At 39.3% G+C, this 26343-nt stretch overlaps 1 protein-coding gene across 6 annotated transcripts in view; it reads right to left on the bottom strand.

The window, feature by feature from the left end:
* Positions 1 to 26281, bottom strand: part of STK33 (serine/threonine kinase 33) — a 181986-nt gene extending 155705 nt beyond the window's left edge. For 3 of the 6 annotated variants that reach the window (XM_067750006.1, XM_067750003.1, XM_067750007.1), the window contains exon 1: positions 14093 to 14290. The gene's annotated coding sequence lies outside the window, so the exon portion shown is untranslated. Of the gene's footprint in view, positions 1 to 14092; positions 14291 to 14404 lie in introns of those variants that run through there. The other 3 variants (XM_067750002.1, XM_067750008.1, XM_067750009.1) reach the window with 2 other exon arrangements.
* Between the last annotated feature and the right edge of the window lie 62 nt (positions 26282 to 26343).

Below are 26343 nucleotides of genomic sequence, written 5' to 3'. Positions count from 1 at the left end.
TCTACAAGGATGACCTACAAGCACCTCAAATTCAACATGTTCACAGCAGTAACATATTCACGGCAGTAACTACCTTGCCTCGTTCCTCCACCCTCAACCCTTGCCTGGACTTGCTCTTCCACCTCCACCTCGTGGGACCCCTAGTTCAGTGAATTGTCCCACCGTCACCCACATGGGAAACCATACATCTAAGAGTGATGCTACTCTCCTCCCTCTCCCTAAATCCACCAATCCTGCTTCTACCTCTAACTATCTATAGAATGAATCCGCTTCTCTTCAGAATGGATGTAGAGTAGGAGAAGAGAGAGAACTGGAGAAGAGGGCCCATGCCTAGTCCCCCAGACTTCCAGGATTGGAGAGCAGTGACTGAGAGGTCTGATCCAGGCACCAAAATAGCATGGTTCAAATCCCAGCTTAGGCACTTACCAGCTCTCTGACCTTGGGCATATTACTGAACTTATGTCTCATTTTTCTCATCTGTCCAGTTGAGAAAATACTAGTAGCTATCTCATAGGATCATTATAAAGTGCAAAAGAATTAATATAAAGTGCTTAGAATAATGTCTGGTACACTTTATAGTACACACTACTATTTCCAACAGAAGCATGTTTTTTTTTTTTTAATGTCATAAGGTATTTGTTCCACAGTGGCGTAAAATCCAAAAGTTTTTCATCAAGACAGAAAATCAAAACAGTCCAATGTCCAATCAATCTGATTCTCCATCCCACTTAAAAGTTTTAGTCACGTTGTGCCTATGGCTATTTCCCTACTGTACAACTGCAATACCTCTTACCTAGATTACTATACCAGCCTCCAATTAATTGATCTCTTTATTTCTAGCCCTCTCCAATATATTCTCCAAACTGCAGTCAAAATGATTTTTCTAAAATGTGTATCTATGTATGCCGTTCTCCTACTTAAAGCCCTTCAATCATTCACTATTACTTTGAATTAAAGTCTAGATTTTTTTTAACATGGCTTAAAGAGCCCAATATGATATGTGTGATATGGTCTCAAGCTTCATTCTTATCTACCTTCCCACCCTGCCATCTAGGCTCCTGTCATCACTCTTTCCATTCCTAAAATTCTTTCAGGTCCCACACCTCTCAGGTCCAGGATTTTAGATATATTATGTCCTCTGCTTGAAACACCATGCCCCATCACTCTACCTCTTACCTGGATAATTGCTACCTACCCTTCAGTCTTAATTTAGATGCCGCTTCATCCAAAAAACACATCTCCTGGCCCCCAAATCTGGATTAGGTGCCCTTCCTATGATTCAAGCAGTACCATATATTTCCCCTATCAGAGCATTTTTCTCAACTGCCTATTTGCTTATCTATATTCCCCCGTCAAACTATAAGCTGTACAAAGGTAGAGACCACATCTTTCTTTTATCCTAATGCTCACCACAATGCCTGCCACGTGGCAGGTGCTTCATTAAATATCTGTTGAATAAATTAATATCACAAATGGGGCTCCAGCAGGTTCATGAATATTTTGCAAGCAACATTAAGTGGAAGGATTTTTTTAAACTAAAGTAAATCAAGTAAATAAAATACTAATAAATACAGAAGTTGAAAGTCTTACGGAGACACTCAATATGACATAGAATCTAATCATTATGACTGTCCAGTGACCAGGTCAGAATCTTTGGGAAACAGCAAAAGAGACCTCTCTGAAGAATATAGGTAGAAATAGTTTCCAGTAATACAGAGGCAAGAAATCATGAGCAACAATACATCTCCTGCTAAGCCTCTGGAAACCAAAAAAAAAAAAAAAAAAAAAAAAATCTATCATAGGAAATCTTTTAAAAATATAAAATACATGCTTCAATCTCCTGGCCAACTGTAAGTTCTACCACACTGAACTGAAAAATCAACGCCTAAAATCCATGCAGATTAAACACACTGACAAGTAAAAAATTAATAAATATTCAATCTCACCTCTACCTTAACAGTCAATTTTCAATTCTCTTATTTTTCCCACCTCCATACACAAAGTAAGATTCTCCATCCTCTGTACCTGGTAGCAATTTATACACAGCTCTGGTATTACTTTTATCACACTCTATCGTATTACTTAAGTACCTCTCCTCCACCAGACTCTCAGGAAGACAGAGGTGGTATCATTAATTCATCATTGTATCTTTAAGGCTATAACTGCACATAGTAGGTTTTTGGTGTTTGTGGAAAGGAGAAAAAGGAAGGAAGAGAAAGGGAGAGAAAGAGCAATCTATTTATTCAAGTATGTCGAAAGGTAGTAGTTGAAGTGGTAGAGAACTCCCACAGATGTAAGGAAAAGAAGCCTGAAAGAAGTTAAATTTCTAAAAGTTAACATGCAGATAATTCAGTGAACTTTAATATTAATTAATAACAGAAATAAGGACTACTCATTCTCATCCAATGGCAGTCTACAAGAAAGCTTACAGAGTAAGGAGCTCCATGTAGACTTCTTTATGTAGCCTATGTAGAAGCACAGAGCCCCCCCCCCCAAAAAAAAAGAGGAGGAAGAGGAGGGGGGAAGAGCAGAAATGGGAAGAGAAAAATAAAAAAATTGTTCCATGCCCCACTCGGTGTCTAAGAAGTCAAAGTGATTCAAACACTTCAAAAATGGTTGTCCATGACCAATATTATTAATATTTTGAGAAAGATGCATGAGGATGTTTTACTATTGGGGGAGAGAAAAATGTTGGATATTCTCAACAGAAATTCATTGTCATATTTTCACTTAGTGACATGACTCTAAAATGTTCAAACATGAAGTGAAAAATTCATTTGTTCAGTGTTTGTAACAGATACTCAAATATTTGAAAAATCATTATTTCAACATTAAATATCACTATTTACATTACACAGTATGCAGGCTGGAGTTAGAAGAAAAGACTATCATGTGGAAGATTTGCTTTTAACAGAGTCAGACAATCTGTTCATTCCCCAAGATGCCAAGAATTTACCTTGCTCCCCAATAAACTTAAAGACATTCCCCATATACTCTAATACCAATAGCCTGGGCTGTGTAAGAGTTCGTGGAAGAGAGATGTAATCTGCTATCATCACATATGCAATGAAAAGTACAAAAGAATTCTAAAAGTCCTATAAAACTTGTATCTTTCCCACCAGGGAAACTCTCCCAGCACAGTGACTTTCTTTTTCATAATACCAAATCAAAGCTTTAATAGCATCCACGTTGTGCTTAGGTTCAGCCCAGAAAACAGACTTCTCTAAAGACTTTGGAAAAGAAACCCAACACTTAGATGGAGCCTTATCACTTCAGAAGAAGGTCTATTCCAAAAGAGAACCATCTGTCCCTGAAGGCTGAGCTCATTCCAGACAGAAGATATGTAACTTCCCCTTTTTTATTAATTTATTGGCATGATAACTCACATCAATTTAAAGGCAGTTCATCCACAATGAGCAAACTGTTTGAAAGCTAAATGCATTAAATCTTCTTTCACGGGGCCTGTAAGTATTTTTTGAAATCTTAGTGGTTTGCACTTAATGCTTTATTTTTTAAAATCAGTTTAATCATATCCTAAAACCAGTATTTCTTCAGGAAGATGGATTTCATTTTACCTCCATATCTATTACCCCAGGTCAGAATTGCAATGAATTGTGATTCCATTTGAAACCACTAATACTGCACTCAAAAATCCAATCAGTAAGGGAGTCTGAAAACAGAATTTTCCAAAATGACTACAGTGCTCCTACTTCCTATTCTTAAATATCTAAGACACTAATTGAATGTCCATACTATTTTATTTATAGATCTTTCTCAAATACTCTCACAATAAAATCACCAGTTTTTAATTCCCACTTCCACAAAAGCTCTTTTTTTTGGCTTTATTTTGAAGACTTAACAACTGTATTTTTTAAATCAGTTTGATAAATAAATGTTCAAAAAACAAAATGTTCTTATGAGACTCAGAAGTCTCTACAGCATATAGCTTGATACGCTTTATAACAGTAGGAACAGAGGACAAAACTATGAAAGTATAGTAACACTCAATTATACAAAACAGATGTATGAATATGTGTATAAGTATACATGCGCATGAGATATATATCCACTTTGTGAATTATCTACAAAAGCAATTTAATGTCAGGCAGCTTTTATCCACCATGTCTTCTTGGCTATGGTATGATCATGAATCTAAAATCAATCATATAAATCACTGAAGCAAACCTAGAATGGAAAAGTAGCCATGTCATAGTATCAGGCAATCACAGAATCCTGGAATTGGAAAGAACATCAAAGGACATCTGATACAGCATGGAATTTCTTTCATAGATCTAATGGATGCTGACATGGGCATTGTTATAAGTTTTCCAACGACAGGGAGCCCATTCTTTACTTTCCCCAAGAAGCTCATTTCATCAGACTCCAGTGACAGGATGTTTCTCCTCATATCAAGCCAAAATTATCTCCCTATAAATCCTCCTGTCAGGTAGTACCTAGTCTGTTCTTACAGATATTCCTAGTCCATCTTTAACAGGTCTCTGTGTTCTAGATATGAAGGAAATGAACATGTTCCCCCTGGTCATATTTCCTAGAGGCTAGGCATCTTTTCTACATCCCCAATACCCTAAGCTGTCCTTTATATCATTTAAAGACCCTTAACCATCCCAGGCACTTCAGTCTCCTCTTGGTGAAATTCAGTTTGCCAGTATCTCTATTAAAAAACGGCATCTAGAACTAAAAATCATACTCCACAAATTATTACCAATATTTATTCACTAGGAAATAGATATTTGGGAAAGAGTCAAACCAAAGAACCCTCTGCTTCCTAGGGAGCAAGTCTTAACGTATACAATGGAAATGGCTAGATAAACAGAAAATATAAATCAATGCGATCCAAAAACAGTGATGAGAAAAGTGGGGGGGGGGGGGGGGTTGGAGTTTAAAATAGAGTGTCATCAAGCTATTCATTCTGAAAGAAATTAAACCTCACTATGTGCTAGTCCACAACCTAAATTACCTGAGAACTGGTAATGCTAAAGTAATATGACCAAAACTTTCTAAATTTGCAATAAGCACGGTTATATATAGTCATAGCCTTTAAAATAAATTACTTTTAATCTCATCTAAAGAATCAAATGAAATCAAAATACTGGATGTAATTAAGACTGTTTAGTTTCCCTGGAGATTATACGAATCAGACATGTTAAGCATTCTAGGAATGAAACATTTGATACAATTAAGAAAATCCTATTGAAAAAAATTAGTCTGTAAAACAGAGATAATATGGGGCTAAGGAATGGCTTATTAATTACTTATTCAATTCTGAGTATAATAAATACAGCTATTACCATTTCAATTCACTAGTGGCTGAGCTCAGAAAGCTAAAACACTGCCACTCAATCTGCCTCCAGAATCTATTGATCTAATCAGTATAGTCACTGCCTGCTTCATTTATTGAATCACAGAATTATTTTAGGCTGAAAGGAATTTAGATGAAAAAAAAATGCTAGTAAGAAGGAGGACCAAAATTAAAGACCAAAATCTGGTACCTTGTCTTCTATACTTGAACAACCCTTCAAATACTTGAAAGAAGCTGTCATACCCTCCTTTCCCGCCCTAACCAATCTTCTTTCCAAGGCCAGTTCCTTCAATGACTTATAATATAGGGAGGATCTCAGAACAAAGTCCTATATAAGTGACCTCTGGAAATTCAGACATGTTCTTTCATGTCTGACGGGCCAGCTCAGACTGTGTCTTGAGGGGATAAATGAGTGGCTATCGGGAGGAGGCTGCCCCCAACAAGATGAAGCCTCTTGAGCCCCACTCTTCAACCCCTCAGTTACTCTGCATAAGTCAAGCAAGAGGGACCTGAGAGCCACAGCCCTGGCACAGAGCCAATCAGTAAGTGACTATGGAAGAAGATCAGAAGAGAGGCTATGACTACGCGAACATCAGAAACACCAGGGGACAGCACCTCCAGTTCAGGCGCCTTCCCCTATACCTGGCCTTTCTCCAATAGCGCTCTCTCCACTAGGTCTCAGCCAACCTAATGGGTCTTTCCTGTTTCTGACTAAGCCCTGGGGCAAACAGGACAGAGACTCCTCCAGAGAGTATATAGCCACAGCGGGAGCTCTCCATGAGGATAAGATCATAATCCCAAAGTAGACAGGCAAGTAACCTAGGATGATATTAAAGTGGCAGGATGCTATAACAAGAGAAGCAAGATGGCAAAAGCCCAAAATATTAGATGCTTGGGGGAAATGCTAAAGACAAAAGACAAAGAAAAGGAATTTTTTAAGCTAGGCTTAACATAAGAAGAATAAAGCCAAGACAGTTGTTAATTCTTAACTACAAATTATGCTTCTGTCTTCTCCATCCAAACTGACCTCAAATCTCAGCCCAGCATAACAGGCTCTTTGTAAAGCTGGGCACTGCTGGCCTGTCAGTCATTGTCTTCTACTATTCCCCTGGATATCAGCTTCCTTAAAGACCTACACTCTTCCCCACCTCCAGGCTTTTGGGCCTGCTGTTCATCCGGCCTCAGATTCCTTTCCCCTTCTGCTCATCCTCCCTTGACTGCCCCAAGCAGACCAGGGAGTACTCTCCTCCAGCTCCGATAGCACCAATCCATGTGTCTCTTCCAGCACCTCCCATGGGATATGATCATTTCTTGGTTTGCTTCCCTCCAAAACAGACTGTAAGCTCTCAAAGACTGTATCTTCATATTCCAAGAATCTAGCATAGTCTGGCTCTTAATTTAGTAAGTGAATGAATCAAACATAGGGAAGTAGGATAAGTAAGGTGACAATCATGTGCCAGGCTTTGTCTCATGTATGTCTTTTATCTCTTCTCTACTGACTAATGACAGACATACAGAGAACAGTGCCTGAAACACACGAAGTGACCAATGAAAACCAACTGAATAAATCAAGTGAATAAACATGAAAAGAGCTTTGACAGATTCAGCAAAGTGATATAGTCATGAGTATGAAGGTCCCTTCCAGTGCTAAGATTCTAAGGAGTTTTAAAAAACTGTACTTATACAAATTTCCCAGAAGATTTGGAAAAGAGAAAAGGGAAACTAGCATTTATTGAGGAGCTACAAATTTGTTAGGCACTTTATATATGATATTTGATTTGCTTTTCATAATAATCCTGGGAAATTGGGATTATAATCCCCATTTTACAGATAAAGAAACCAAAGATAGAGATGCAGAGACAAAATTTGAACTCAGGTGAACCTGACCCCAATCCTAATCTTTTCCCACACTGCACACATGAATCCCTGGGAGAAACACAATTCTCCCTTCCCTATCACTCCATTCCAAGGAAAAGGAGTTCTGAAACAAGCCGAGGCTCAATCAGGTCAGGATTCCAGAGGGTAGAGCTTTCAATGGGAAGTATGAAGAGGTGAAAAAGCTCTACCTTCCCTTGAGAATACCCCTCTTTTCCTTGTCGAAAGGTTCACAACTCTTCCCATGTTCCTCCCATGAGTCTGGAAGGAAAATTGTAGGACCTCTCCAGCTTATAAAGGGCCTCTCCAACGCCTCTTTTACTCTTCCCGTTCCCCAACAGGTCAAGTGGCAATCAAGTTATAATTCAGAGGAATGATGGCAAGGAGAGAGCTATGTGGGTCTACTTGAGAGGCCTTAGATTAGAGGGGGAAGCAGCCCTGAAGCTTACACATCCCCTGCAAGCCTATTCACCAAGTTATAAGCCTACATACAAATGGTAACCAAAGTCCTAACTAGCAATACAGGTATTTCTTTGCCTAGAATGTCTTCTGTGTAGGATGGTGGCATCTAACTGAGGTGACAAGGAATCAGCCAAATTTTGTTTCCCCAAAACATGACTCACAAGTTGACTTAAACAAATAACGTGAGGTGTACAACAAATGGTCCTGGGACAACTGGTTATCCTCATGCAAAAGAATTAATTTGGACACCTACATCACACATATATAAAAATTAACTCAAAATGGATCAAGGCCTAAATACTAGAGCTAAAACCACAAAACTCTTAGGAAAAAAACATATGAGTAAATCTGACCTTGAATTAGGCAATAGTTTTTTAGGTATGTCATCTAAAGCCAAACGACCAAAGTAAAAACAGATATATTGAACTTCATAAAATTAAAACTTTTGTTCCTCAAAGGACACTACCAGGGACTTTCCTAGCAGTCTAGTGGTTAAGACTCCATGCTTCCATTACAAGGCGCATGGGTTCAATCCCTGGTCGGGAAACTAAGATCCCACATGCCACAGGGCGAGGAGGCCAAAAAAAAAAAAAAAAAGACCCTACCAAGCAAGTAAAAAGACAACCTACAGAATGGGAGGAAATGTCTGCAGATCATATGTCTGATAAGGGTCTAATATCCAGAACATATAAAGAACTCTTCCAACTCAAGAATAAAAAGAGAATCCAAATTAAAAAAATAAAGGAGTTAAATAGATACTTCTCCAAAGAAGATATACAAATGGCCAAAGATGTTCAACATCATTAGTCATCAGGAAAATGCAAATCAAAAGTATAATGAGGTACCACTTCACACCTACTCAGATGGCTATAATCAAAATGATAGACAATAACAAAGGGTTGGGGATGGTATGGAAAGACTCCTCATACATTACTGATGGGAATGGTGCAACCACTGTGGAGAACAGTTTGGCAGTCTTCAAAAAGTCACACATAGAGTTACTGTATGACCAGCAATTCTACTCCTAGATAAATACTCAAGAGAAATGAAAAGATATGTTCATACAAAAACTTACACACAAATATTCATAGCGGCATCATTCATAACAGCAAAAAAGAAAAAGAAGAAACAACCAAAATTGCCATCTACTGAGGAATGGATAAAAACAATGTGGTATATCCATATGATAGAATTTTATTTGTTTACAGAAAAGAATGAAGGACTAACACATACTACAACAGAAATGATGCTTGAAAACATCATGCTAAGTGAAAGAAGCCAAATGCAAAAGGGCCCATACTGTAAGATTCCATTTATATAAAATGCCCATAATAATAGGCAAATCCATAGGCAAAGAAAGTAGATTAGTGTTTGCCAGGGGCTGGGGGAGGGGAGATGAAGAATGACTGCTAACGGATGTGGGGTTTCTTTTTTGGGGGCAATGAAACATTCTAGAATTAGATAGTGGTGATGATTGCAAAACCTTGTGATATACTGAAAACTTAATTTTACACTTTAAAAGGATGAATTATATGGTATGTTAATTATATCTCAATAAAAAAAGGTGAGCTGCAAGTATAAAAATGAGCTAAGTGTACACATTATAACATGTACCATCAAAGAGATAAAACAGAAAAGCAATTAAGTTAACTTGAAAATCACTGCTGGACATTGGTGTTTACTTTCATAATAACAAATATGAGAAGTATTGCATTTTATTGCCATAAACTGCACAGCAACATAAAGAAGATTGAGAGGAAAAATTAATTTGATTCCATGAAAAACGTCCAAGGATAAATATTTGCTTTCTTCCCAATATCTCAGCTGGTTGTAAGCTGAGCTCCCTGGAGCAGATATAAGAGCCTCTATGTTAGATTTGCTGACAGCAAACAGACTTGAAAGAATTCAAGTATAAGAAACTGAGCCTCAGACGCCCTGCCTTTGGTAAATGGTAAATGGATTCTCTCCCAGCAAGCTCTGTCACTGCAGACAAGCATTCCACCATGATAACGACAAAGTAACAGAGTAGAACTTTCAATTACCAGCATCTCAACCTTAGAGACTGGATGAACATCTTCCATAAGGCTTTTCTCAGATTCTCTGAATGAATGTGTGAGTCCAAATGACCAGTTTTTCCAGGTGAACACAGTTCATGTCAAGAATATTGAATCACAAGCAAACTTTGTACACATACAATGTAAAAGTAAAAACATAAGACAATATTCTAGAACTATGCCTGGAACATCGTAGGCACCCAATAAATACTTGTTGAATAACGTTTATATAGTTAATAATATCTACTACATAACTTAGATCAAATACTAAGGCAAACAGTAGCAGTATTTCTAAATCAACTTATCTTCATTAATAAAGTTGTTTTTTTCTTGCTTTATTCCTGATGTTATACCACACCCTTATTGAGAGTCAAACTGAAAAGTCAATGGTTATTAAGAAAGATAATTAGTCTATCATAAGTAGAAAGGATATTCTGATTAATTCTAAAAGTTACTGCCTCTCATCTTACAAACCTTCCTGAAATAAAACAACTTCGGGTTAATAAAACTGCAGAAATTTGTGACGTGGTTAATCTTTCATGCACCCTAAGATTTATTTTAGTTAATAAACTAAGAAAAAGATATATTGATACAGTTTAATAATAAGTTGTTTACTCTTCACATTCTGGAACCCTAAGACAGATCAAGCAAAACACAATTCACCTCACTGATCCCTATTGGAGCTCAGTAGGAAGGGAAGTTCTTTCTGAAGCACATATTAAAGCACACTAACTTACCAATGCCTAGAAGGTCAGCAATTAATTCTACATTACATTTTCCCTTTTTTAAGCCTCTTTTAAAAACAGGGAAATAATTTCTCAGAATGTAACAACTGTGGGTGCTTGAAATACTATATAGAATCATCAGATGGGTAAAAGAAGTAGAAAATCTCTTCAGAGATCACATCTTTTCCTCTTTCAGGACACTTCTGAAAGTCTCTAAGGATACCATTCTACAAGTTCACGATCTATGACAGACTGTCAGAAAAAGTCTTCGTCAGTTTCTTTTACAGCAGTATAAGCTCTTTTCTTCTATCTTCAAGGAGACATAAAGATGACATGAGTATCACCCTTTACATCATCATCTTTTAGGTTTTTTATTGGAAATCACACTACTCAATTCTCTCTCACTTTCATTAACTCTTCCTTGATTTGCTGACATCACAAAATAACATTTTTAAAGAAAATGTAGTTTGTTAACTGGTCTCTGCATGAAAAAGACTTTCTAAGCATAAAAAGCAATGAATCAAAAAAGAAAAGGTTAACAAGTAAACAACATAAAATTGTTTTAATTTCTATAAATGAAAAGCCATCATAAATTAAAAGAAAAGGCAACTGTAGGAGAAATGCCCCAATATGACAAGCAAGGGATAATATTCTTACTCTATAAAAAGTTCACACAAATCAGCGTCTGGCCAAGACAAGTGCCCCCTACCCTGTCCCGCATTCCCCTCCTCATCCGTACAAGAAATTGCTAGGTCCCTACAAAAAAAAAGAGGTTACAGCTTCTTTCTCCCAGCTTTCATGATCACTGTGCCTTTCTTCTGCCTTAGTCCTTTGCCTCCTACCCGGATGCCCTTTTTCTTCTCAGCCCTGTTAGCCAGGAGATTCAGATAAACAGCCTGATCTTGATTTCAGATTTTCCCCAAGATCCAGCCTCTGAAACACTGCTTTCTACATTGCTCTGTAACCTGCAGGCAAGTAACAACTCACCCCAGGCTCCAGGGATACCTTATCCAACTAATTCCAGCCAAAGCCCAACATATTGGCTTCTGCCTGCGCTAGGGAGGCAGAAATCAAACAATTAAACAATTAAGAAAAAAACTGAGACTCCAATATAAAAACCATCAAAGAGCTTGCGCAGGCAATCTAATAGCTAATAAGATTTTTAATGCTGTAACACATTAATAATGGAAGATGTGAGTTAAAATGAGGTACTATTTTTAATCTGTGAAATTTGTGAAGATTTTTTTAAAAAATAATAATGCTAACACAGGTGTCATAAAACTGATAGCAGGATGGTAAACTGGTATACTCTTTCTAATGGTGGCAGCATGTGTGAAGAGCATTCCTCTGCCCTTTGACCCTGCAATGTCATTTTTAGGAATTGATCTTCAGTAATCAAAAATCTAGTCAAAATATTTAAGTATAAAGATATTCATCTCTACATTTTTGTACGTGAAATGTAACTATCCAACAGTAAGTAAACTGCAAATAAATTATGCTTTTTCCACAGTGTGGATTATTATGGAGCCAATAAAAATGATATAGTAAGAGCTGACTATTCTATAGCACTGATTAAGGACCACTGACTGTCCTAAGCAGTTAACATGTATTCAGTCATTCACTCCTCCAACAACATAAATGGAAACTGTGAGGTATGTAGGTGTTAGTATCATCTCCATTTCACAGCTGAGAAATCGGAGGCACAGAGAAGTTATGTAATTCGTTCAAGGTTACACCGGCACAGACTCACATGCCCTTTTCTGAAATTCTAAAATCCAAAAAGCTCTGAACACCACGTGTTCTCCATAAATTTGTGGCAAATTCATTTGTTGGCAAAACCTGACCTGAACTGAAGCAAAAGTATGTATAGTCTTTACTTACCCCACTTTGAGTGAAGTTATCTTGCTAAAGAAAACTTAATGCATTTGATTACAGAGTGCTGCCCCAGACCCCACTAGAAGGGATGCAGTTTATACACCATGTTGCCTTTCTATAATCTGAAAAATTCTGAATTTTAAAGCACAGACAGCCCCGCGAGTTTCATATAAGGAATTGTGGCAGAGCTGAAATTCAAATCTATGCATCTGCTTGGCTCTGGAGTCTCTGCTCTTAACCACCATGGTTATTTTGAGAGCCTGTTTAATGGCATGGGGAAATTCTTATAATTAAAATATTTAAGTATTTATTAACTACATACTATGTGTCAGACAAAATTAAAATTGGGACAATGCTACTAAGGACAGATAACTGGTGTCAGAAGAGCCTATACCCTAAGGGGGCTTATCCTAGACAGACTGGTCAGTGGCAGTTTTCCTGAGGAACCATCTGATCTGAGAAGTGAAGAATGAGCAAGAGTTAACGAGAAGAGGGAAGAGCATACCTGGAAGGAGAAGAGCATGCGCAAAGGCCCTGTAGTAGGTGGGAAAATGGAGACAAAGGATTCAGAGTCAGTGTAACTGGAACACAGAGAACCAGGAGAGCCTAGTGTAAGATAAGGCTGGAGAGGAGGTAGATGCTACAGGACCTTATAGGTGGAGTAACCATTTGCCCCAGTTTGCCTTAGGAACAGTCCCAGTGTAAATAATAGCACTCTCTTTTACTGTCAAAGGTATCCTGGTCTATATGATAAAATATATGGCCATCCAATTTATCGGCCACATTAAAGAGTCGTACTTTTACCCTAAGAGCGATAAGAAATCCTGATGGATTTTAAGCGGCAGGGGGGCAGAAGAAGGGTATCGTAATGAAATTTTAATTTTCAAAAGATTAGTCTTGCTACAGGGCAAAGAACAGACAAGAATACTGAAAGGATAGGGTGAATACCTTTAGACCAGTTTGGAGGCTATAACAGGAGACCAGGCAAGAGACAATGGCAGCTTGGTCCAGGGTGACAGTGGTAGAGACAGAAAGAAGTGGATGGAATTGAGTTTGGTTTGAACGTAAAATAAACAGACCTTGATGATGATTTCCACACAGAAAGAGTGTCCAAGACTTCTGGCTTGCAAACTAAACGGATGGTGTTGTGATTCACTAGAGATTTACATGAGCTAGAAATTTAAATATGTGAGGCATCTGCATAGCAGCTGTAATTTGAAGCGGGGGAGCCTGTAAGAGTGTCTAAAACAAAAAAAGTTTAGGTTCAAAACCTGCTGATGTTTATTTCCATTGGCAGAGCCCTCTTCCGATGCAGGACCCAATTTTCCGGTTGAATACTGGAGCTGTTTGGTGATTAGACAAAAGAGAAGGTCCCCCTTGCCTGGTGATATGGGACAGGAGGAATCAAACCACGTGCAGCATGTAAACACCCGTTACAACTAAACCCCGAGTGCTTGATATTTACTGTTCACAAAGCAGTCTCACATACAGGCTCCTTGGAGCCCACAACACTTGGTGAGAAAATGTGGTCTGCATTTATGGATGAGGAAACTGAGGTGGAGCGCTTAAATTACCTGTCTACACAGAGGCTGCTCTTACGCCATACTATCTCCTCAAATGTGCCATCCACTGTGTGCAAGCAACTACACTAAGTGCTGTAAGAACTACCAAATAATGAGGTCCTACTAGGTGCCAGGCTCTAGGAAATTAAAAAGAGAGAGAGAAAGGAAAAACAAAAAAACAACGCAACTTCAGAACTTTTAAGGATGTGTTACACTTACCCTAGAGTAAATTCGCTTTAAATTTCAAAAAGGTTCACGTCCCAAGGTGGGGTCGAGGTGAGAAGGTGGAGATGAACCGGGCAGCCAGGGACCACCCCAAACACCGACTCAGGGGGAAATGAGGTCCCAACGTCTGGGCCCCGGGAAACACTAGGAAGGGACGGCGGGGTCCACCGGCCGACTGGTCAACGGAGGCCCAGCTGCCCGTTCGCCTGCGCGTTGCCATAGCAACGGCCAGGTCGGCTTTACCCCGGAGCCTCCCGCCCACTTCCGCGGGGTCCGCCCTGCGCCGCAACGCCAGGGGCCACTCACCCAGGCCGTCGGGCGGGCTGGCTCCCAACTGGCGCGCACACTCCGCGCTGGTGGTCGCCAAGTCCGGAATTCCGCACCTGGAGAAACTTTTCGGCCAGCGGGGCAGCCTTAGGGAGGTGGACGGGGGCCGCGTTGGGACAAAGCGCGTCGGCTTGGCGCGAAGCCCTTCTCCGTGCGGTGGGGCTGGCGAGGAGGGTTCTCCCAGGTGCGTTCGGAGGCGTTCCCGCGAGCAGCTCCTCTTAGCGATGGACCTGAGAAGCCTGTCTCGGGGACAGAGAAGCAGACCTGTTACACTTTATAACAGTCATATCACACTACTGAGGTGATGTCCAGGCTAGTATTCTCGCTCAGGCCCGAGGCCTCGTGGTCCAGCTGGTTGGAGCTGGGGCTGTAAGCCTCGCACTGAATTGGGTTCCGAGCTGGCCTAAAAGTGAGGGAAATGAGTATCAGTGCTGGGGGGAAGGCCCCCGGAGTGCAGGGTGTTTGTCCCCACGGAGGCGCTGAGAAGGCTCTTGAGAGATCAAATGACAATTACCAGGAATAGGTTTTAGCCACAAATCTCTGTGGAACCATCTGAATGCGTGCCCCCCTGCAATAGAGGCTAGAAATGCGGGCTCCAGCTGTATGCTAATGTATTTCTGACCTGAACTAGGAATGGCTTCTGTGGACACGGGTCTTGCTCTCTAGCAGCTGCCGCGGGGGTGGGGGGACGAGGGGTGGGCTCAACTCTCCAGATACTAGCCTAATTATTCAGGCAGATGTCCTCTAAAATTTATTTGATTAATAGCCAAGAACTTGGTACAGCAGGTCGATTCATTTTATTGCTTAGAGGTAGAAGTCCACCTTTGGCAACGGGTTCCTCCTGTCAGCTTCATCTGAAAACTCATAATGGCCGTGGTAAGCAACCGGTAACTTCAGTTTTGCAAATTTTCCGAACACAAAAATAATCCCCACCATGTCCTGTACTCTAGAACTTTGGGGTATTGGCCAGACTTTGTTTTGAAGAAGTACAGAACTGTTGTCTAACAAGGGTCTGGAATAGCCTGCAAGAATTTTCTCTCTGTCTCTCTCCCCCAACCCTGCCTCTATCCAAACATGAGTGTTAGTGCCACAATGTCCAACAAAAGAAGATAAACTCTACCATCTGCTTCATTGAGCTGTGAAGTGTGTGGATCTGCCTTTAGTCAGCAGCTAGGTAGTCTTACACGCCACAGCCTTACCAAGAAATAACTTGGAACTGTCCACTTTCTCATGCCTGTGAAAAGCCTGGTGGAGAGAAACTACAGTGCCGTAGAATTGTTTGAAAGGCATGCAGATGACCCCCTCCTCTACATAGTCTCTGGGTCAAGTGAGTTCCAAACCTGCTACATATCAGAGACATCCGGGGAGTTCTATTTGTTTTGCTTTGTGTTTAAATACAGATTCACAGGACACGCTTCCAGAAATTCTGATTAAATAAATCTCATGAAACCATTTTTAAAAGATCTTCATATGAGCTTGATACAAAGCTAGATTGGGAACCACTGGGCTATGTTTTATCCTGAATTAAGCCAGACCATCAAAAAGCTGTTTGTACCACTTTTTTTCACCCTTACAAAATTGTCTCTACCAAGTCATGCTTTACCCTTATGCCATCTGCTTATATTGAGATGCTATTAAAAAAAGATACGCATGACACCTCTGAATTTACTGGAGGGATTATTTTAAGAATGATGTTTTTTACATCCCAGTAGCAGAATCCTACCATATTGCCCAGCCCAGGGTTTTTCAAGTTTTTTGGACGATAATCCACCAAAAGAAATATGTTTTACATTATCACCCAGTACACAGGTACCTACACATTTAATAACTAAAACAAGTCTTATAAAATATTACCCATTCCACATGCATTTTATTGCTTTTTAATGCTGGCTTCCACCCGTTAAATGATTTATTGACCCCTAGATGAGTTGCAAGTTGCATTTTAAAATCAGCAGTATAGGGACTTCCCTGGCGATCCAGTGGTTAAGACTTCACCTTCCAGTGCAGGGGGTGCGGGTTTGCTCCCTGGTCGGGGAGGTAAGATCCCACATGCCTCGCGGCCAAAAAGACCAAAACATAAAACAGAAGCAATATTGTAACAAAGTCAATAAAGATTTTTAAAATGGTCCACATCAAAAAAAAATCTAAAAAATTAAAATAAAAAATCAGCAGTATAGCCAGATATCTTTTTCTGGAAACTAGCCCTAATCCTCAGACAAACTAGGCCACCTGTCCACAGTCTATTGCTCCAATAGCAGTACCAGAGCCAACGCAATCACATATTTCTCCCAGGAATTTGGAATTAGGACTGAGAGATTTTAGTTTTTCTAAATCTAGGTAGCTAACATAGAAACATAGAATGCTGTAATATTGAAAGTCAGAAGCTATCCACAGACATGCCTTCCCATCATGTGGCCTGGAGAAATGCAGAAAACCAAGTTGCAGGAAAAATGTGAAAAGAACAGGAAGGATGAAAGAGATTCACAAAGAGGAGAGAAGAGACCAAAAGTGTTGTGACAGCTTTCCATTCCTGATCATTTTATTTCTTGAAATGAGCTGCATTCCTGCCTTTGAATTCCACGTAATATTCCAAATCTTTACAATAAGATGCACTCTTTTGCTTATGCTGGTTCAAATGGTTGTTTCTGTTATTGCAACCAAGATGAACCTAATTATATTGGTTTTATATGGCTTTTGTAACAAATTACCACAAACTTGGTGATTAAACAATGTAAGTGTATTATCTGGCAGTTCTATAAGTCAGAAGTCTGACACAGGACTCACTGGACTAAAATCAGTGTCAGTAGAGGAGAATCTGTTTCCTTGCCTTTTCCAGTTTCTAGAGGTTACCTACATCCCTTGGGTTCATGGCCCTTTTCCTCCATCTTCAAAGGCAGCAATATTGCATCTTTCTGACCGTGCTTCTGAGGTTACATCTCCCTCTGATTCTAGCTAGGAAGGTTCTTAGCTTTTTTTTTTTTTTTGCAGTACGCGGGCCTCTCACTGTCATGGCCTCTCCCGTTGTGGCGCACAGGCTCCGGACGCGCAGGCTCAGCGGCCATGGCTCACGGGCCCAGCCGCTCTGCGGCATGTGGGATCTTCCCGGACCGGGGCACGAACCCGTGTCCCCTGCATCGGCAGGCGGACTCTCAACCACTGCGCCACCAGGGAAGCCCAAGTTTCTTAGCTTTTAAGGACCCAAATGATTAGATTGGGTCCACCCAGAAATTCCAGAATAATCTCCCCATCCCAAGGTCCTTAGCTTAATCACCTCTGCAAAGTGCTTTTTGCACAGAAAGTAACGTTCACAGCTTCCAGGAATTAGGACATGGACATTTGGGGGAAATGTGGGGGTGGATCCACACTAACATACAATCACTCTATGCCTTAATGTATTTCAATCCTGAGTGTCAGGGAAAAAAATCTTTTTCTCCTTGAAAAACTGATTTCCTTATAAAGAAAGAAAACCATGAAATTGATCACTTTTCCCTTTTCACCTTCGCTTCTAGGAAGACAGGAACCAAATTTGCAGCTCAACATTAATTTTGTCAAACTCTACTGCTTGCATATCAGTGTTACAACTTTCTTCTGTTCTCTCTCTCTTCCCTCATTTCTACCTTTTTTCTTCATTGTATTGACTGTATTATTTTAAGCTGCTTCAGATATTTTGACTTGTTGTTTCCTCTGCCTATAAGGCTCTGCCCCCATACCTCCACAAGGCTGGTTCCTTTTCATCATCTATATCTCAGCTCACATGCCACCTCCTCAGAGAAGCCTTCCCTGATCCCCCTATCTAAAGTAGTCCCTCCCACAGTCTATCACATTACTTTACTTTGTTGTCCTAGAGCACTGAACACCATCTAAGACAAGCTGATTTATTTTCTTTCTTCCCTCACTGGAAGTTAAGCTTCAAGACAGTAGGGACCCAGCCTCTTTGTTTATTGCTTTGCTCCCAGTACCTGGAACGGTGGCTGACAGTTAGTAGCTATTTAGTAAAAAAACCATGGCATTAGTAAATGAAAGAATGAATAAAGGAAGCGCAGGAAGAAGGAAAGAAGAGATTTTGTAGAACATGTTGATATATAGATGGATAGATAAATAGGTAGATAGGTTGACAGATAGACAAATATTCATTTCTGATGTGCAAATGTCACCAATATTTATAGGGAAGAATCAGAGAAATTACACAAGGAAGTAAAACATAACTCCCTACAATATGTTCATAGAGCTACTGGGTTTTCTTGGGGAACCCTTTATGTAAATGCCTTAGACAGAAAGTTTCTTGAAGTTTTCCAGTGGCTCAAGGCAGCTACCTTAAATATCCCGGCTGGTTACCATGTCTGAAGTCATCAGTTCTCAGTGAGGTGATGGATTGCAATACCATGACTCCTAAGAACAACAAACTCTTGACACTGCCAAGGGAGCTCAGTCTATTCCAGGGCTCATTACTGCACAGCAATCGGCTCTCATTCTAGTCCAGTAATTATCAACGTCACCACTGGCAACAAGTGTTATATGCTGTTTACTTAAACACTCTATGGTAACGTCATTGTTACAATGCAATATCAAATTGCTTGACATTTAAGAGAGATCAGAATCGAAGTCTGTCAATATAACAAAACATAGAAGCAATTAGATAGTTTGTTCCAGGGTTTGTTGACCCTGTTAGTAAAAATACCAAAGTCTTGGAGGGAAGAGATGGACTTCAGTTTTCATAAGTCAAGAAGCAGTTGATTTACACATTAATTACAATTTATCTGTTATTCAAAAGACTTTTAAAAGACTCTATATCACAAAAACATCACTCCATATTTTTTCTGTTCTATAAGATAAGTTATGATATTTTTAAATCATTATGTGTTATATTAAGATTTCTTAAATTGGGGGACATGTCTTTGAAAAGTGTATAATGCAAAATGTAACTTTATCCTAATGATAGCTCTTTGATTATTGGTAGGCTCTACCAATTTATACAAAGTCTTTCCACTTTTCTCTTCTCCTACCTTGACAAAAGTAAAACTGTACCTTATCCCCACAGCTCAAAAAGAAATAAATATTTAGCAATTAACTCAGTTTTTCTGATCAACTGTGGATGTCTGACCCAGCCCCCTTTTCAGATAAAACTAATAGAGTTCAGGTTAGTACATGCCAAAACTAAATTAATGGTTCATAGAGTGGAAGACTTGATATTGTTTAGATGGAAATACTCCCCACATTGATCTACAAATTCAATGCAATCCTTATCTAAATTTCAGCTGCCTTTTTTGTAGAAATTCACCATCTGATCCTAAAATTCATATGGAGATGCAAGAAACTCAGAGGAGGCAAAACAGTGTTAAAAAGAAGAACAAAGTTGGAGGACTCACACTTCCTGATTTCAAAACTTACTACAAAGCTTTAGTAATCAAGACTGTCATATTGGCATAAGGATAGACATATAAAACAACAGAATAGAATTGAGAGTCCAGAAATAAATCCATGCATCATTGAACAACTGATAAGGGTGCCATGGCAATTCAATGGGTGACAGGATAATCTTCAACAAATGATGCTAGGGAAACTGCAAGAGAGTATATTTGAACCTGTACCTCACACCATATACAAAAGTTAACTCAAAATGGATCAAAGACCTAAACATAGGAGCTAAAACAATAAAACTCTTAGAAAAAACACAGTTATAAGTCTTCAAGACCTTGGATTAGGCAATGGTTTCTTAGATATGGCATCTAAAGCAAAAGCAACCAAAGAAAAAATAGATAAATTGGACTTCATCAAATTAAAACTTGTGCTTCAAAAGACTATCAAGAAAATAAAAGACACCCACAAAATGGGAGAAAAATATGTGCAAGTCTTATAAGTGACAACAGTCTAGTATCTAAAATATATTAAGAATTCCTACAACTCAACAGTAAAAAAACAAATAACTCAATGTAAAAGTGGGCAGAGAATTTGAAGACATTTTTCCAAAGAAGATATACATAAAGCCAATAAGCACATATAAAGATGCTCAATATCATTTGTCATTGGGAAAATGCAAATCAAAACCATAGCGGGGTACCAATTAATACCCACTAGGATGGCTAGAATCAAAAAGACAGACAATAATATAAGCTGGTGATGATGTGGAACAATTGGAACCTTCATACATTGCTGGTGGGAATATAAAATGGTAGAGCTGCTTTGGAAAATAGTTTGGCAGTTTATTAAACAATTAAGCACAGGGCTTCCCTTGTGGCGCAGTGGTTAAGAATCCGCCTGCCAATGCAGGGGACACGGGTTCGAGCCCTGGTCCGGGAAGACCCCACATGCTGCAGAGCAACTAAGCCCGTGTGCCACAACTACTGAGCCTGCGCTCCAGAGCCCATGTGCCACAACTCCTGAAGCCCGGCGCCTGAAGCCCGTACTCTGCAACAAGAGAAGCCACCGCAAAGAGAAGCCCGCGCACCACAACGAAGAGTAGCCCCCGCTCACTGCAACTAGAGGAAGCCCACGCACAGCAACAAAGACCCAATGCAGCCAAAAATAAATAATAATAAAATTAAAAAAAAAATTAAGCATAGAGTTACCATATGACCACTACCCAAGAGAACTGGAATTACATGTCCACACAAAAAACTTATATACAAATGCTCATAGAAGCATTATTCATAATAGCCAAAAATGGAAACCCAAAATGGCCATTAAATGATGAATAGATAAACAAAAAATGGTATATCCATACAATGGAATTGTATTTGGCTACAAACAGGTACACGCTACAACATGGATAAACCTTGAAAACATTATTTTAAGTGAAAGAAGCCAGATGCAAAAAGCCATATCTTGTATGATTCCATTTATATGAAATGTCCCAAATAGGCAAGTCTGTATAGAGAAAAAGTAAATTAGTGGTTGCCAGGGACTGGGAAGAGGGAATGGGGAAAGACTGTTAACAGGTATAGAATTTCTTTTGGAGGTGATAAAAATGTTCTAAAATTAGACAGTGGTGATGGTTGAACAACCTTGTGAATATACTAAAAACCATTGAATTTTACACTTTTAAAAAGTGAATATTAGGTATATGAATTATGTCTCAACTTAAAGAGTAAAGTAAAAAAAACTAAATAATACTTTATATTTCATGGATTCTAAAACCCACACTGTTTTCACTTTTTAAACTTCTTTGAAATTGGGTTGCATAATTGATTACATATTACTATTGCTGTCAGCCAGGTAGCAGTCCTGACGTGTAAAAGTCTTCCTGAAGGACCAAGAGAGTGCCAGCATCTTGGTGTCTTAGTTTTCACAAAATACAGGTGATATTCACTCACCTAATGTTATCAACTCTGTTCCAGGCACTGTTCCAAATGCTTTCTGTATTTTAACTTATTCAACCCTCACAACAGCTCCATGAGATAAGTACTGTTATTATCCTTATTTTACAGACAAAGAAACAAAAGTACAGTGTGCTGGAGTGATTTGTCCAAGATCACACAGCTGGTTCGTGTGAGTCCCATCCAGGCTGTTCTGGTCCAGAGTCTGTGCTCCTAACCATTAGGCTTCACTGCCTCACTTACCTGTGAGTGCAAGACAGCCATTACTGTCAACGGTCTTCAAGGATTCCTACCAAAGTTGGCCAAAAGAGTAACGAAAGCTAATAATGAGTCTTGCAGTGGTTCAGTGATTAAAAACACCATTCATTTGGAAGTTTGACTGGTTCATTCAAACATCTTTTGGCTATGTCTAAGGGAGTTCACAGCCTGGAACTTCATTTACAGAGCTCAGATAAGAGGGAGTAACCGCTTCCTGCTTGACTTACAAGGTGAGTAAAGGGAGCTGGAGCTTTAGTCCAGACCCTCCTCATTTTTCCCAGCTGACTGCAGAGACTGACCTCCTTCTCCTATGAGCCTGACTGGGTAAGGGACAGGGCAGACCAGGTTCCAGCACGGGGATGGAGGGATGAAGTCTCTAACTCATGTGCGAAGGATGTGGAGCCAGAGGAAACACCACCAGAAGCCATCTCAGGAAGAAGTGCAGGATCAAACCTGAGGCAAATATTCCACCTCCCTACTACCTGACATCCAACCTTGCTGATTTAATGCAAAGTCAATCGTTGGAAGATTGGAAGGACTCCTGAGGATTCAAGGGTGTATAGCATTCCAGGCTCAGGAGAGAAAATGGATTGTATCACTTCCAAGAAACTATAGGCAGAAAGAAAGGATAGCTAAGCCCTCCCTGTCCCCATTCTGCCAAGGCTCTTGCCACACCCACCCCAGCTGAGCCCCTTGGATACCAGATGCCTCTTTAAGATGACTGGGGAAACCTAGCCGAAGCCAGATTGCTTCCAACAAGCTGACCCCACAGACACACTCAGTTCCTGGAGGCCAGAGTGAGGATGGAGACTAAACTCAACGCCCTTCACTGCCACTCCACATCCCCTTACAGAGGCTAGCAGTAGCATTTTCCAGCCATGAAGTAATTTCACCTCCTCCAGCTTAGGCCTCGGCCTCAGAGTCCGGAAGCCAAATACAATCCTTTCAGTAGAGAAAAGACGGAAGCAAAGAGGACAACAGAAGACACACCCAAATAAGGCAGGGTACCAGCTCTGAACTGTTGCATAATGGAAAGAGGAATGGGTGGGCAGAGGAGGTGCCTGGAATCACCATCCTTTAATTCATTGTTTTCTCTTCTTAAATTTTCATTTGGTAAAAATTTCAAACTTACAGAAAAGTTGTGAAAATAAAAATAGAAAGAATACCCATATACCCTCTAAACCCAGATTCACCTATTAATATTTTACCCCATTTGCTTTATTTGTATCCTGTATATATTTTTTCTATTTTTTCTAATTAGATATTTTTCTAATTAAATATATAAATATGTTGAAAAAATACAATGTAGATAAATTATATTAAAATATATATTTACATATTTAAATTATATAAAAAAATATTTTTTGCACCATTTGAATGTAAGTTACATACACTATGGCCTTTTACTCCTAAATACTCCAGTGCATACTCCCTAAAAAAAGGGTAATTTATTATATAACCACAGCACAGTTATCAACTGTAGTATATTTAGCATTGATAAAATACTGTAATCTACTGTCCATATTCCAATTTTGTCAGTGGACCCAATGATGTCCTTTAAGCACTTCCCCCCTTCCACTACAGGACCCAGTTTAGTCCTGGATATTGCATTTAGTTGTCATGTGTCTTTAGCCTTTTTTAATGTGGAACATTTTCATAGCTTTTCTTTGTCTTAGTGACATAGACATTTTTTTAAAATCCAGCCCCCTATCCCCTGACTTTAACATAACGTTCCTCATTTTGGGTTTGTCTGATGTTTCTCCATAATTAGGTTCAGAGTATGCATTCTAGGCTGCGATATTGGATGGGTGATGTTGTGTCCTTCTCAGGGTATCACTTCCGGATGCACGTGTCCACCTGTGCCTCACTGGTGACGTTATTTTGATCACACAGTCAAGGAGTTGTCTTATTTCTCCTCTGTTTAATTACTGTGCATTTTTTTCTCCCTCACAACTAATGAGCCATCGGTAGAAAGGCAATTTAAGGCTGTGCAAATATCCCGCTCCTCATCAAAATGTCTCCCTTGCACACTTTCCTGACTTTGCCAGAGAGCTAAATGAGCACCGCTGGCGCCACCTATGGGGCTTCTGGCACACTGCAACAAAGGGAATGGGCTGTGGATCCTCCCTCACTCCTGCCACTTGTCTGGTGCCCAGGAGCTTTTTTGGCCTTAGACATTTTGAAAGAAGAGCTTTTTGAGACTTGAGTCACAAGGCTTGAGTTCTAGCTCTGACATCGCCACCAACTCATGAGGAAACTGGGACAAGTCCTTCCCCTTCTCAAGACTTCAGTGTTCCCAGTAAAATGGGAAGTTGGATGACAAAGACCTGATTTCATTCATTCATTCAACAAATATTTGTTGAGCAACTACAGGCACTGTTCTAGGATCTGGGCAAGATTTCTGCTTTCAGGGAGCTTACACCATATGAGGGGTGACCTAGACAATGTAAGAAAACAAATTAAGGAAATGGATAAATACACATAGTAGTAAGTGCTATGCTGACAATAAAACAAGATTGTGAGAGCGAGTGCCTGGGGTCCACTTTAGATTGGGTAGTTAGGAAAAACTCTCGGAAGAGGGGTTTTGGCTAAGACATAAAATATGATATTTGAAATATACCATGATAAAAGTTTAAAAATACATATAAAAGTATTTGTATAAGTATAAAAGCAGTACAGCATTTTAACACCAAAGTTTGGGAAAAAGAAAAATTATGCATAATGCTACCACCCTAATATATTTTAGGATAATAACATTTTATATATTTGTATTTGTATCTTTTTTCTTTTATTTTACATATAATTCTGTTTTGCTTTTTTCAATTTAGCATCATCTCCTAATTATTTTCCATGTTGTTATTCTAGATGCAAACATTGCATGCCTCATATTCCATTTGTTAAAATTATTTGCTCTTTTTCCCTCCCAAGAACAGTTCAATAAACATCCATGTCCCCTTCATCTAGATTTACCAATTGTTAACTTTTGGCCACATCTGTTTTACTTCTCTCTAATAACGTAATATGTAGTTTTTCTACCCCTGAGAGTTAGTTGCAGACATCATGATCCTTTGTCCCTAAACACTTTAGCACGTACCACCTAAAAACAAGGCCTTTTTCCTCTGTAACCACAGCTCAAAGTATCGCTCTCAGGAAGCTTAATATTAATACAAATTATCAGCCCGTATTAAAATCTCCCCACTTGTCCCAATAATGTCTTTTCAAATGAGCTCGATAATTATTTTAACTGATATCTCTGCTTTCTGAAATACTTGAGAGGTTTCTCAAGCCAGAAGAAGTTTAGAACTTCTTTCTCCCTTTATGTATCTTCTGACTCTGTTGGATTCCTAATTCAAACAAAGGCTTTGAGAGTCTTTGTCTCGGTTCAAGTATGCCTATAGACTCTTTAAATATCATTTTTAATTATATCATATTAATTATTTAACCATCTTCTATAGGCTTTTCATTGTTTCTAATATTCTACCATTACAAATCTTGATCATACCGAAAAAGTAACATAAAAATTAAAGATAAAAAGTAATAATAACACTAAAAATAATAAATCCTAATATCATCAAATATCTTGAGTTTTCATCTTTTCCCAATCATCTCATAATATTCTTTAAACCAGGATGCAAATAAGTTGCATACTTTGCAATTGTTTTATATGCTTTTTTAAGTCTCTTTAGTCTGTAGGTTTCCCCCCCATCTCTTTTTTTTTTTTTCCTTGCAATACATTTGCTGAAGAAACCAGGTCATTTGTTCTGTCATTGCTCACAGACTGGATTTTACTGATTGTATCCTTGTGATGTCATTTTAAATGTTCCTCTGTTCTTTGCTTTTCCTCTCAATTGGGAACTACATCTGTAAATTGGTAGTTAAATCTAGAGACTTGATTAGATTCATATTCTATTTGTTTGGAAACACTTCATAGATGATGTTGTGTATCAGGAGACACGTAATGTCTGGATGTCTCTGTGATATGGGACACCCTGGATGGTCACTGCCTAGATCCATTCATTCACTGGGGGTTGGAAAATGGTGATATTCCAGTTTACCAACCCTTCCATTATTAGTCTGAAAACTTCTGAAAGAGATACTTCCCCTTGCAAACAAAGAAGAACAAAGAGCATTGCTCACCACCCAGTTGGACAAGGATTAAGCTATCAGCCACAGCATTCTTAAGATGCTTTTCCCCCTAACTCTCCTTCAGACTTGCTGCCTGTATTTTAAAGAACAGGATGTGTTCATGCAATAAGAAGCAGAGAGCTGAGTTCTTCCCTAGAGAGAAAGCTCCCCAATCTACTCTTCCCCACCTTGTGTCTTAACGATGTTGGAGTCTGGGGGTGA

This window comes from Pseudorca crassidens, chromosome 9 (genome assembly GCF_039906515.1).
Source record: "Pseudorca crassidens isolate mPseCra1 chromosome 9, mPseCra1.hap1, whole genome shotgun sequence".
Lineage (NCBI taxonomy): Eukaryota > Metazoa > Chordata > Mammalia > Artiodactyla > Delphinidae > Pseudorca > Pseudorca crassidens.
Note: the sequence above shows the minus strand (reverse complement) of the source record. Positions and strands in the feature narration are given on the sequence as shown.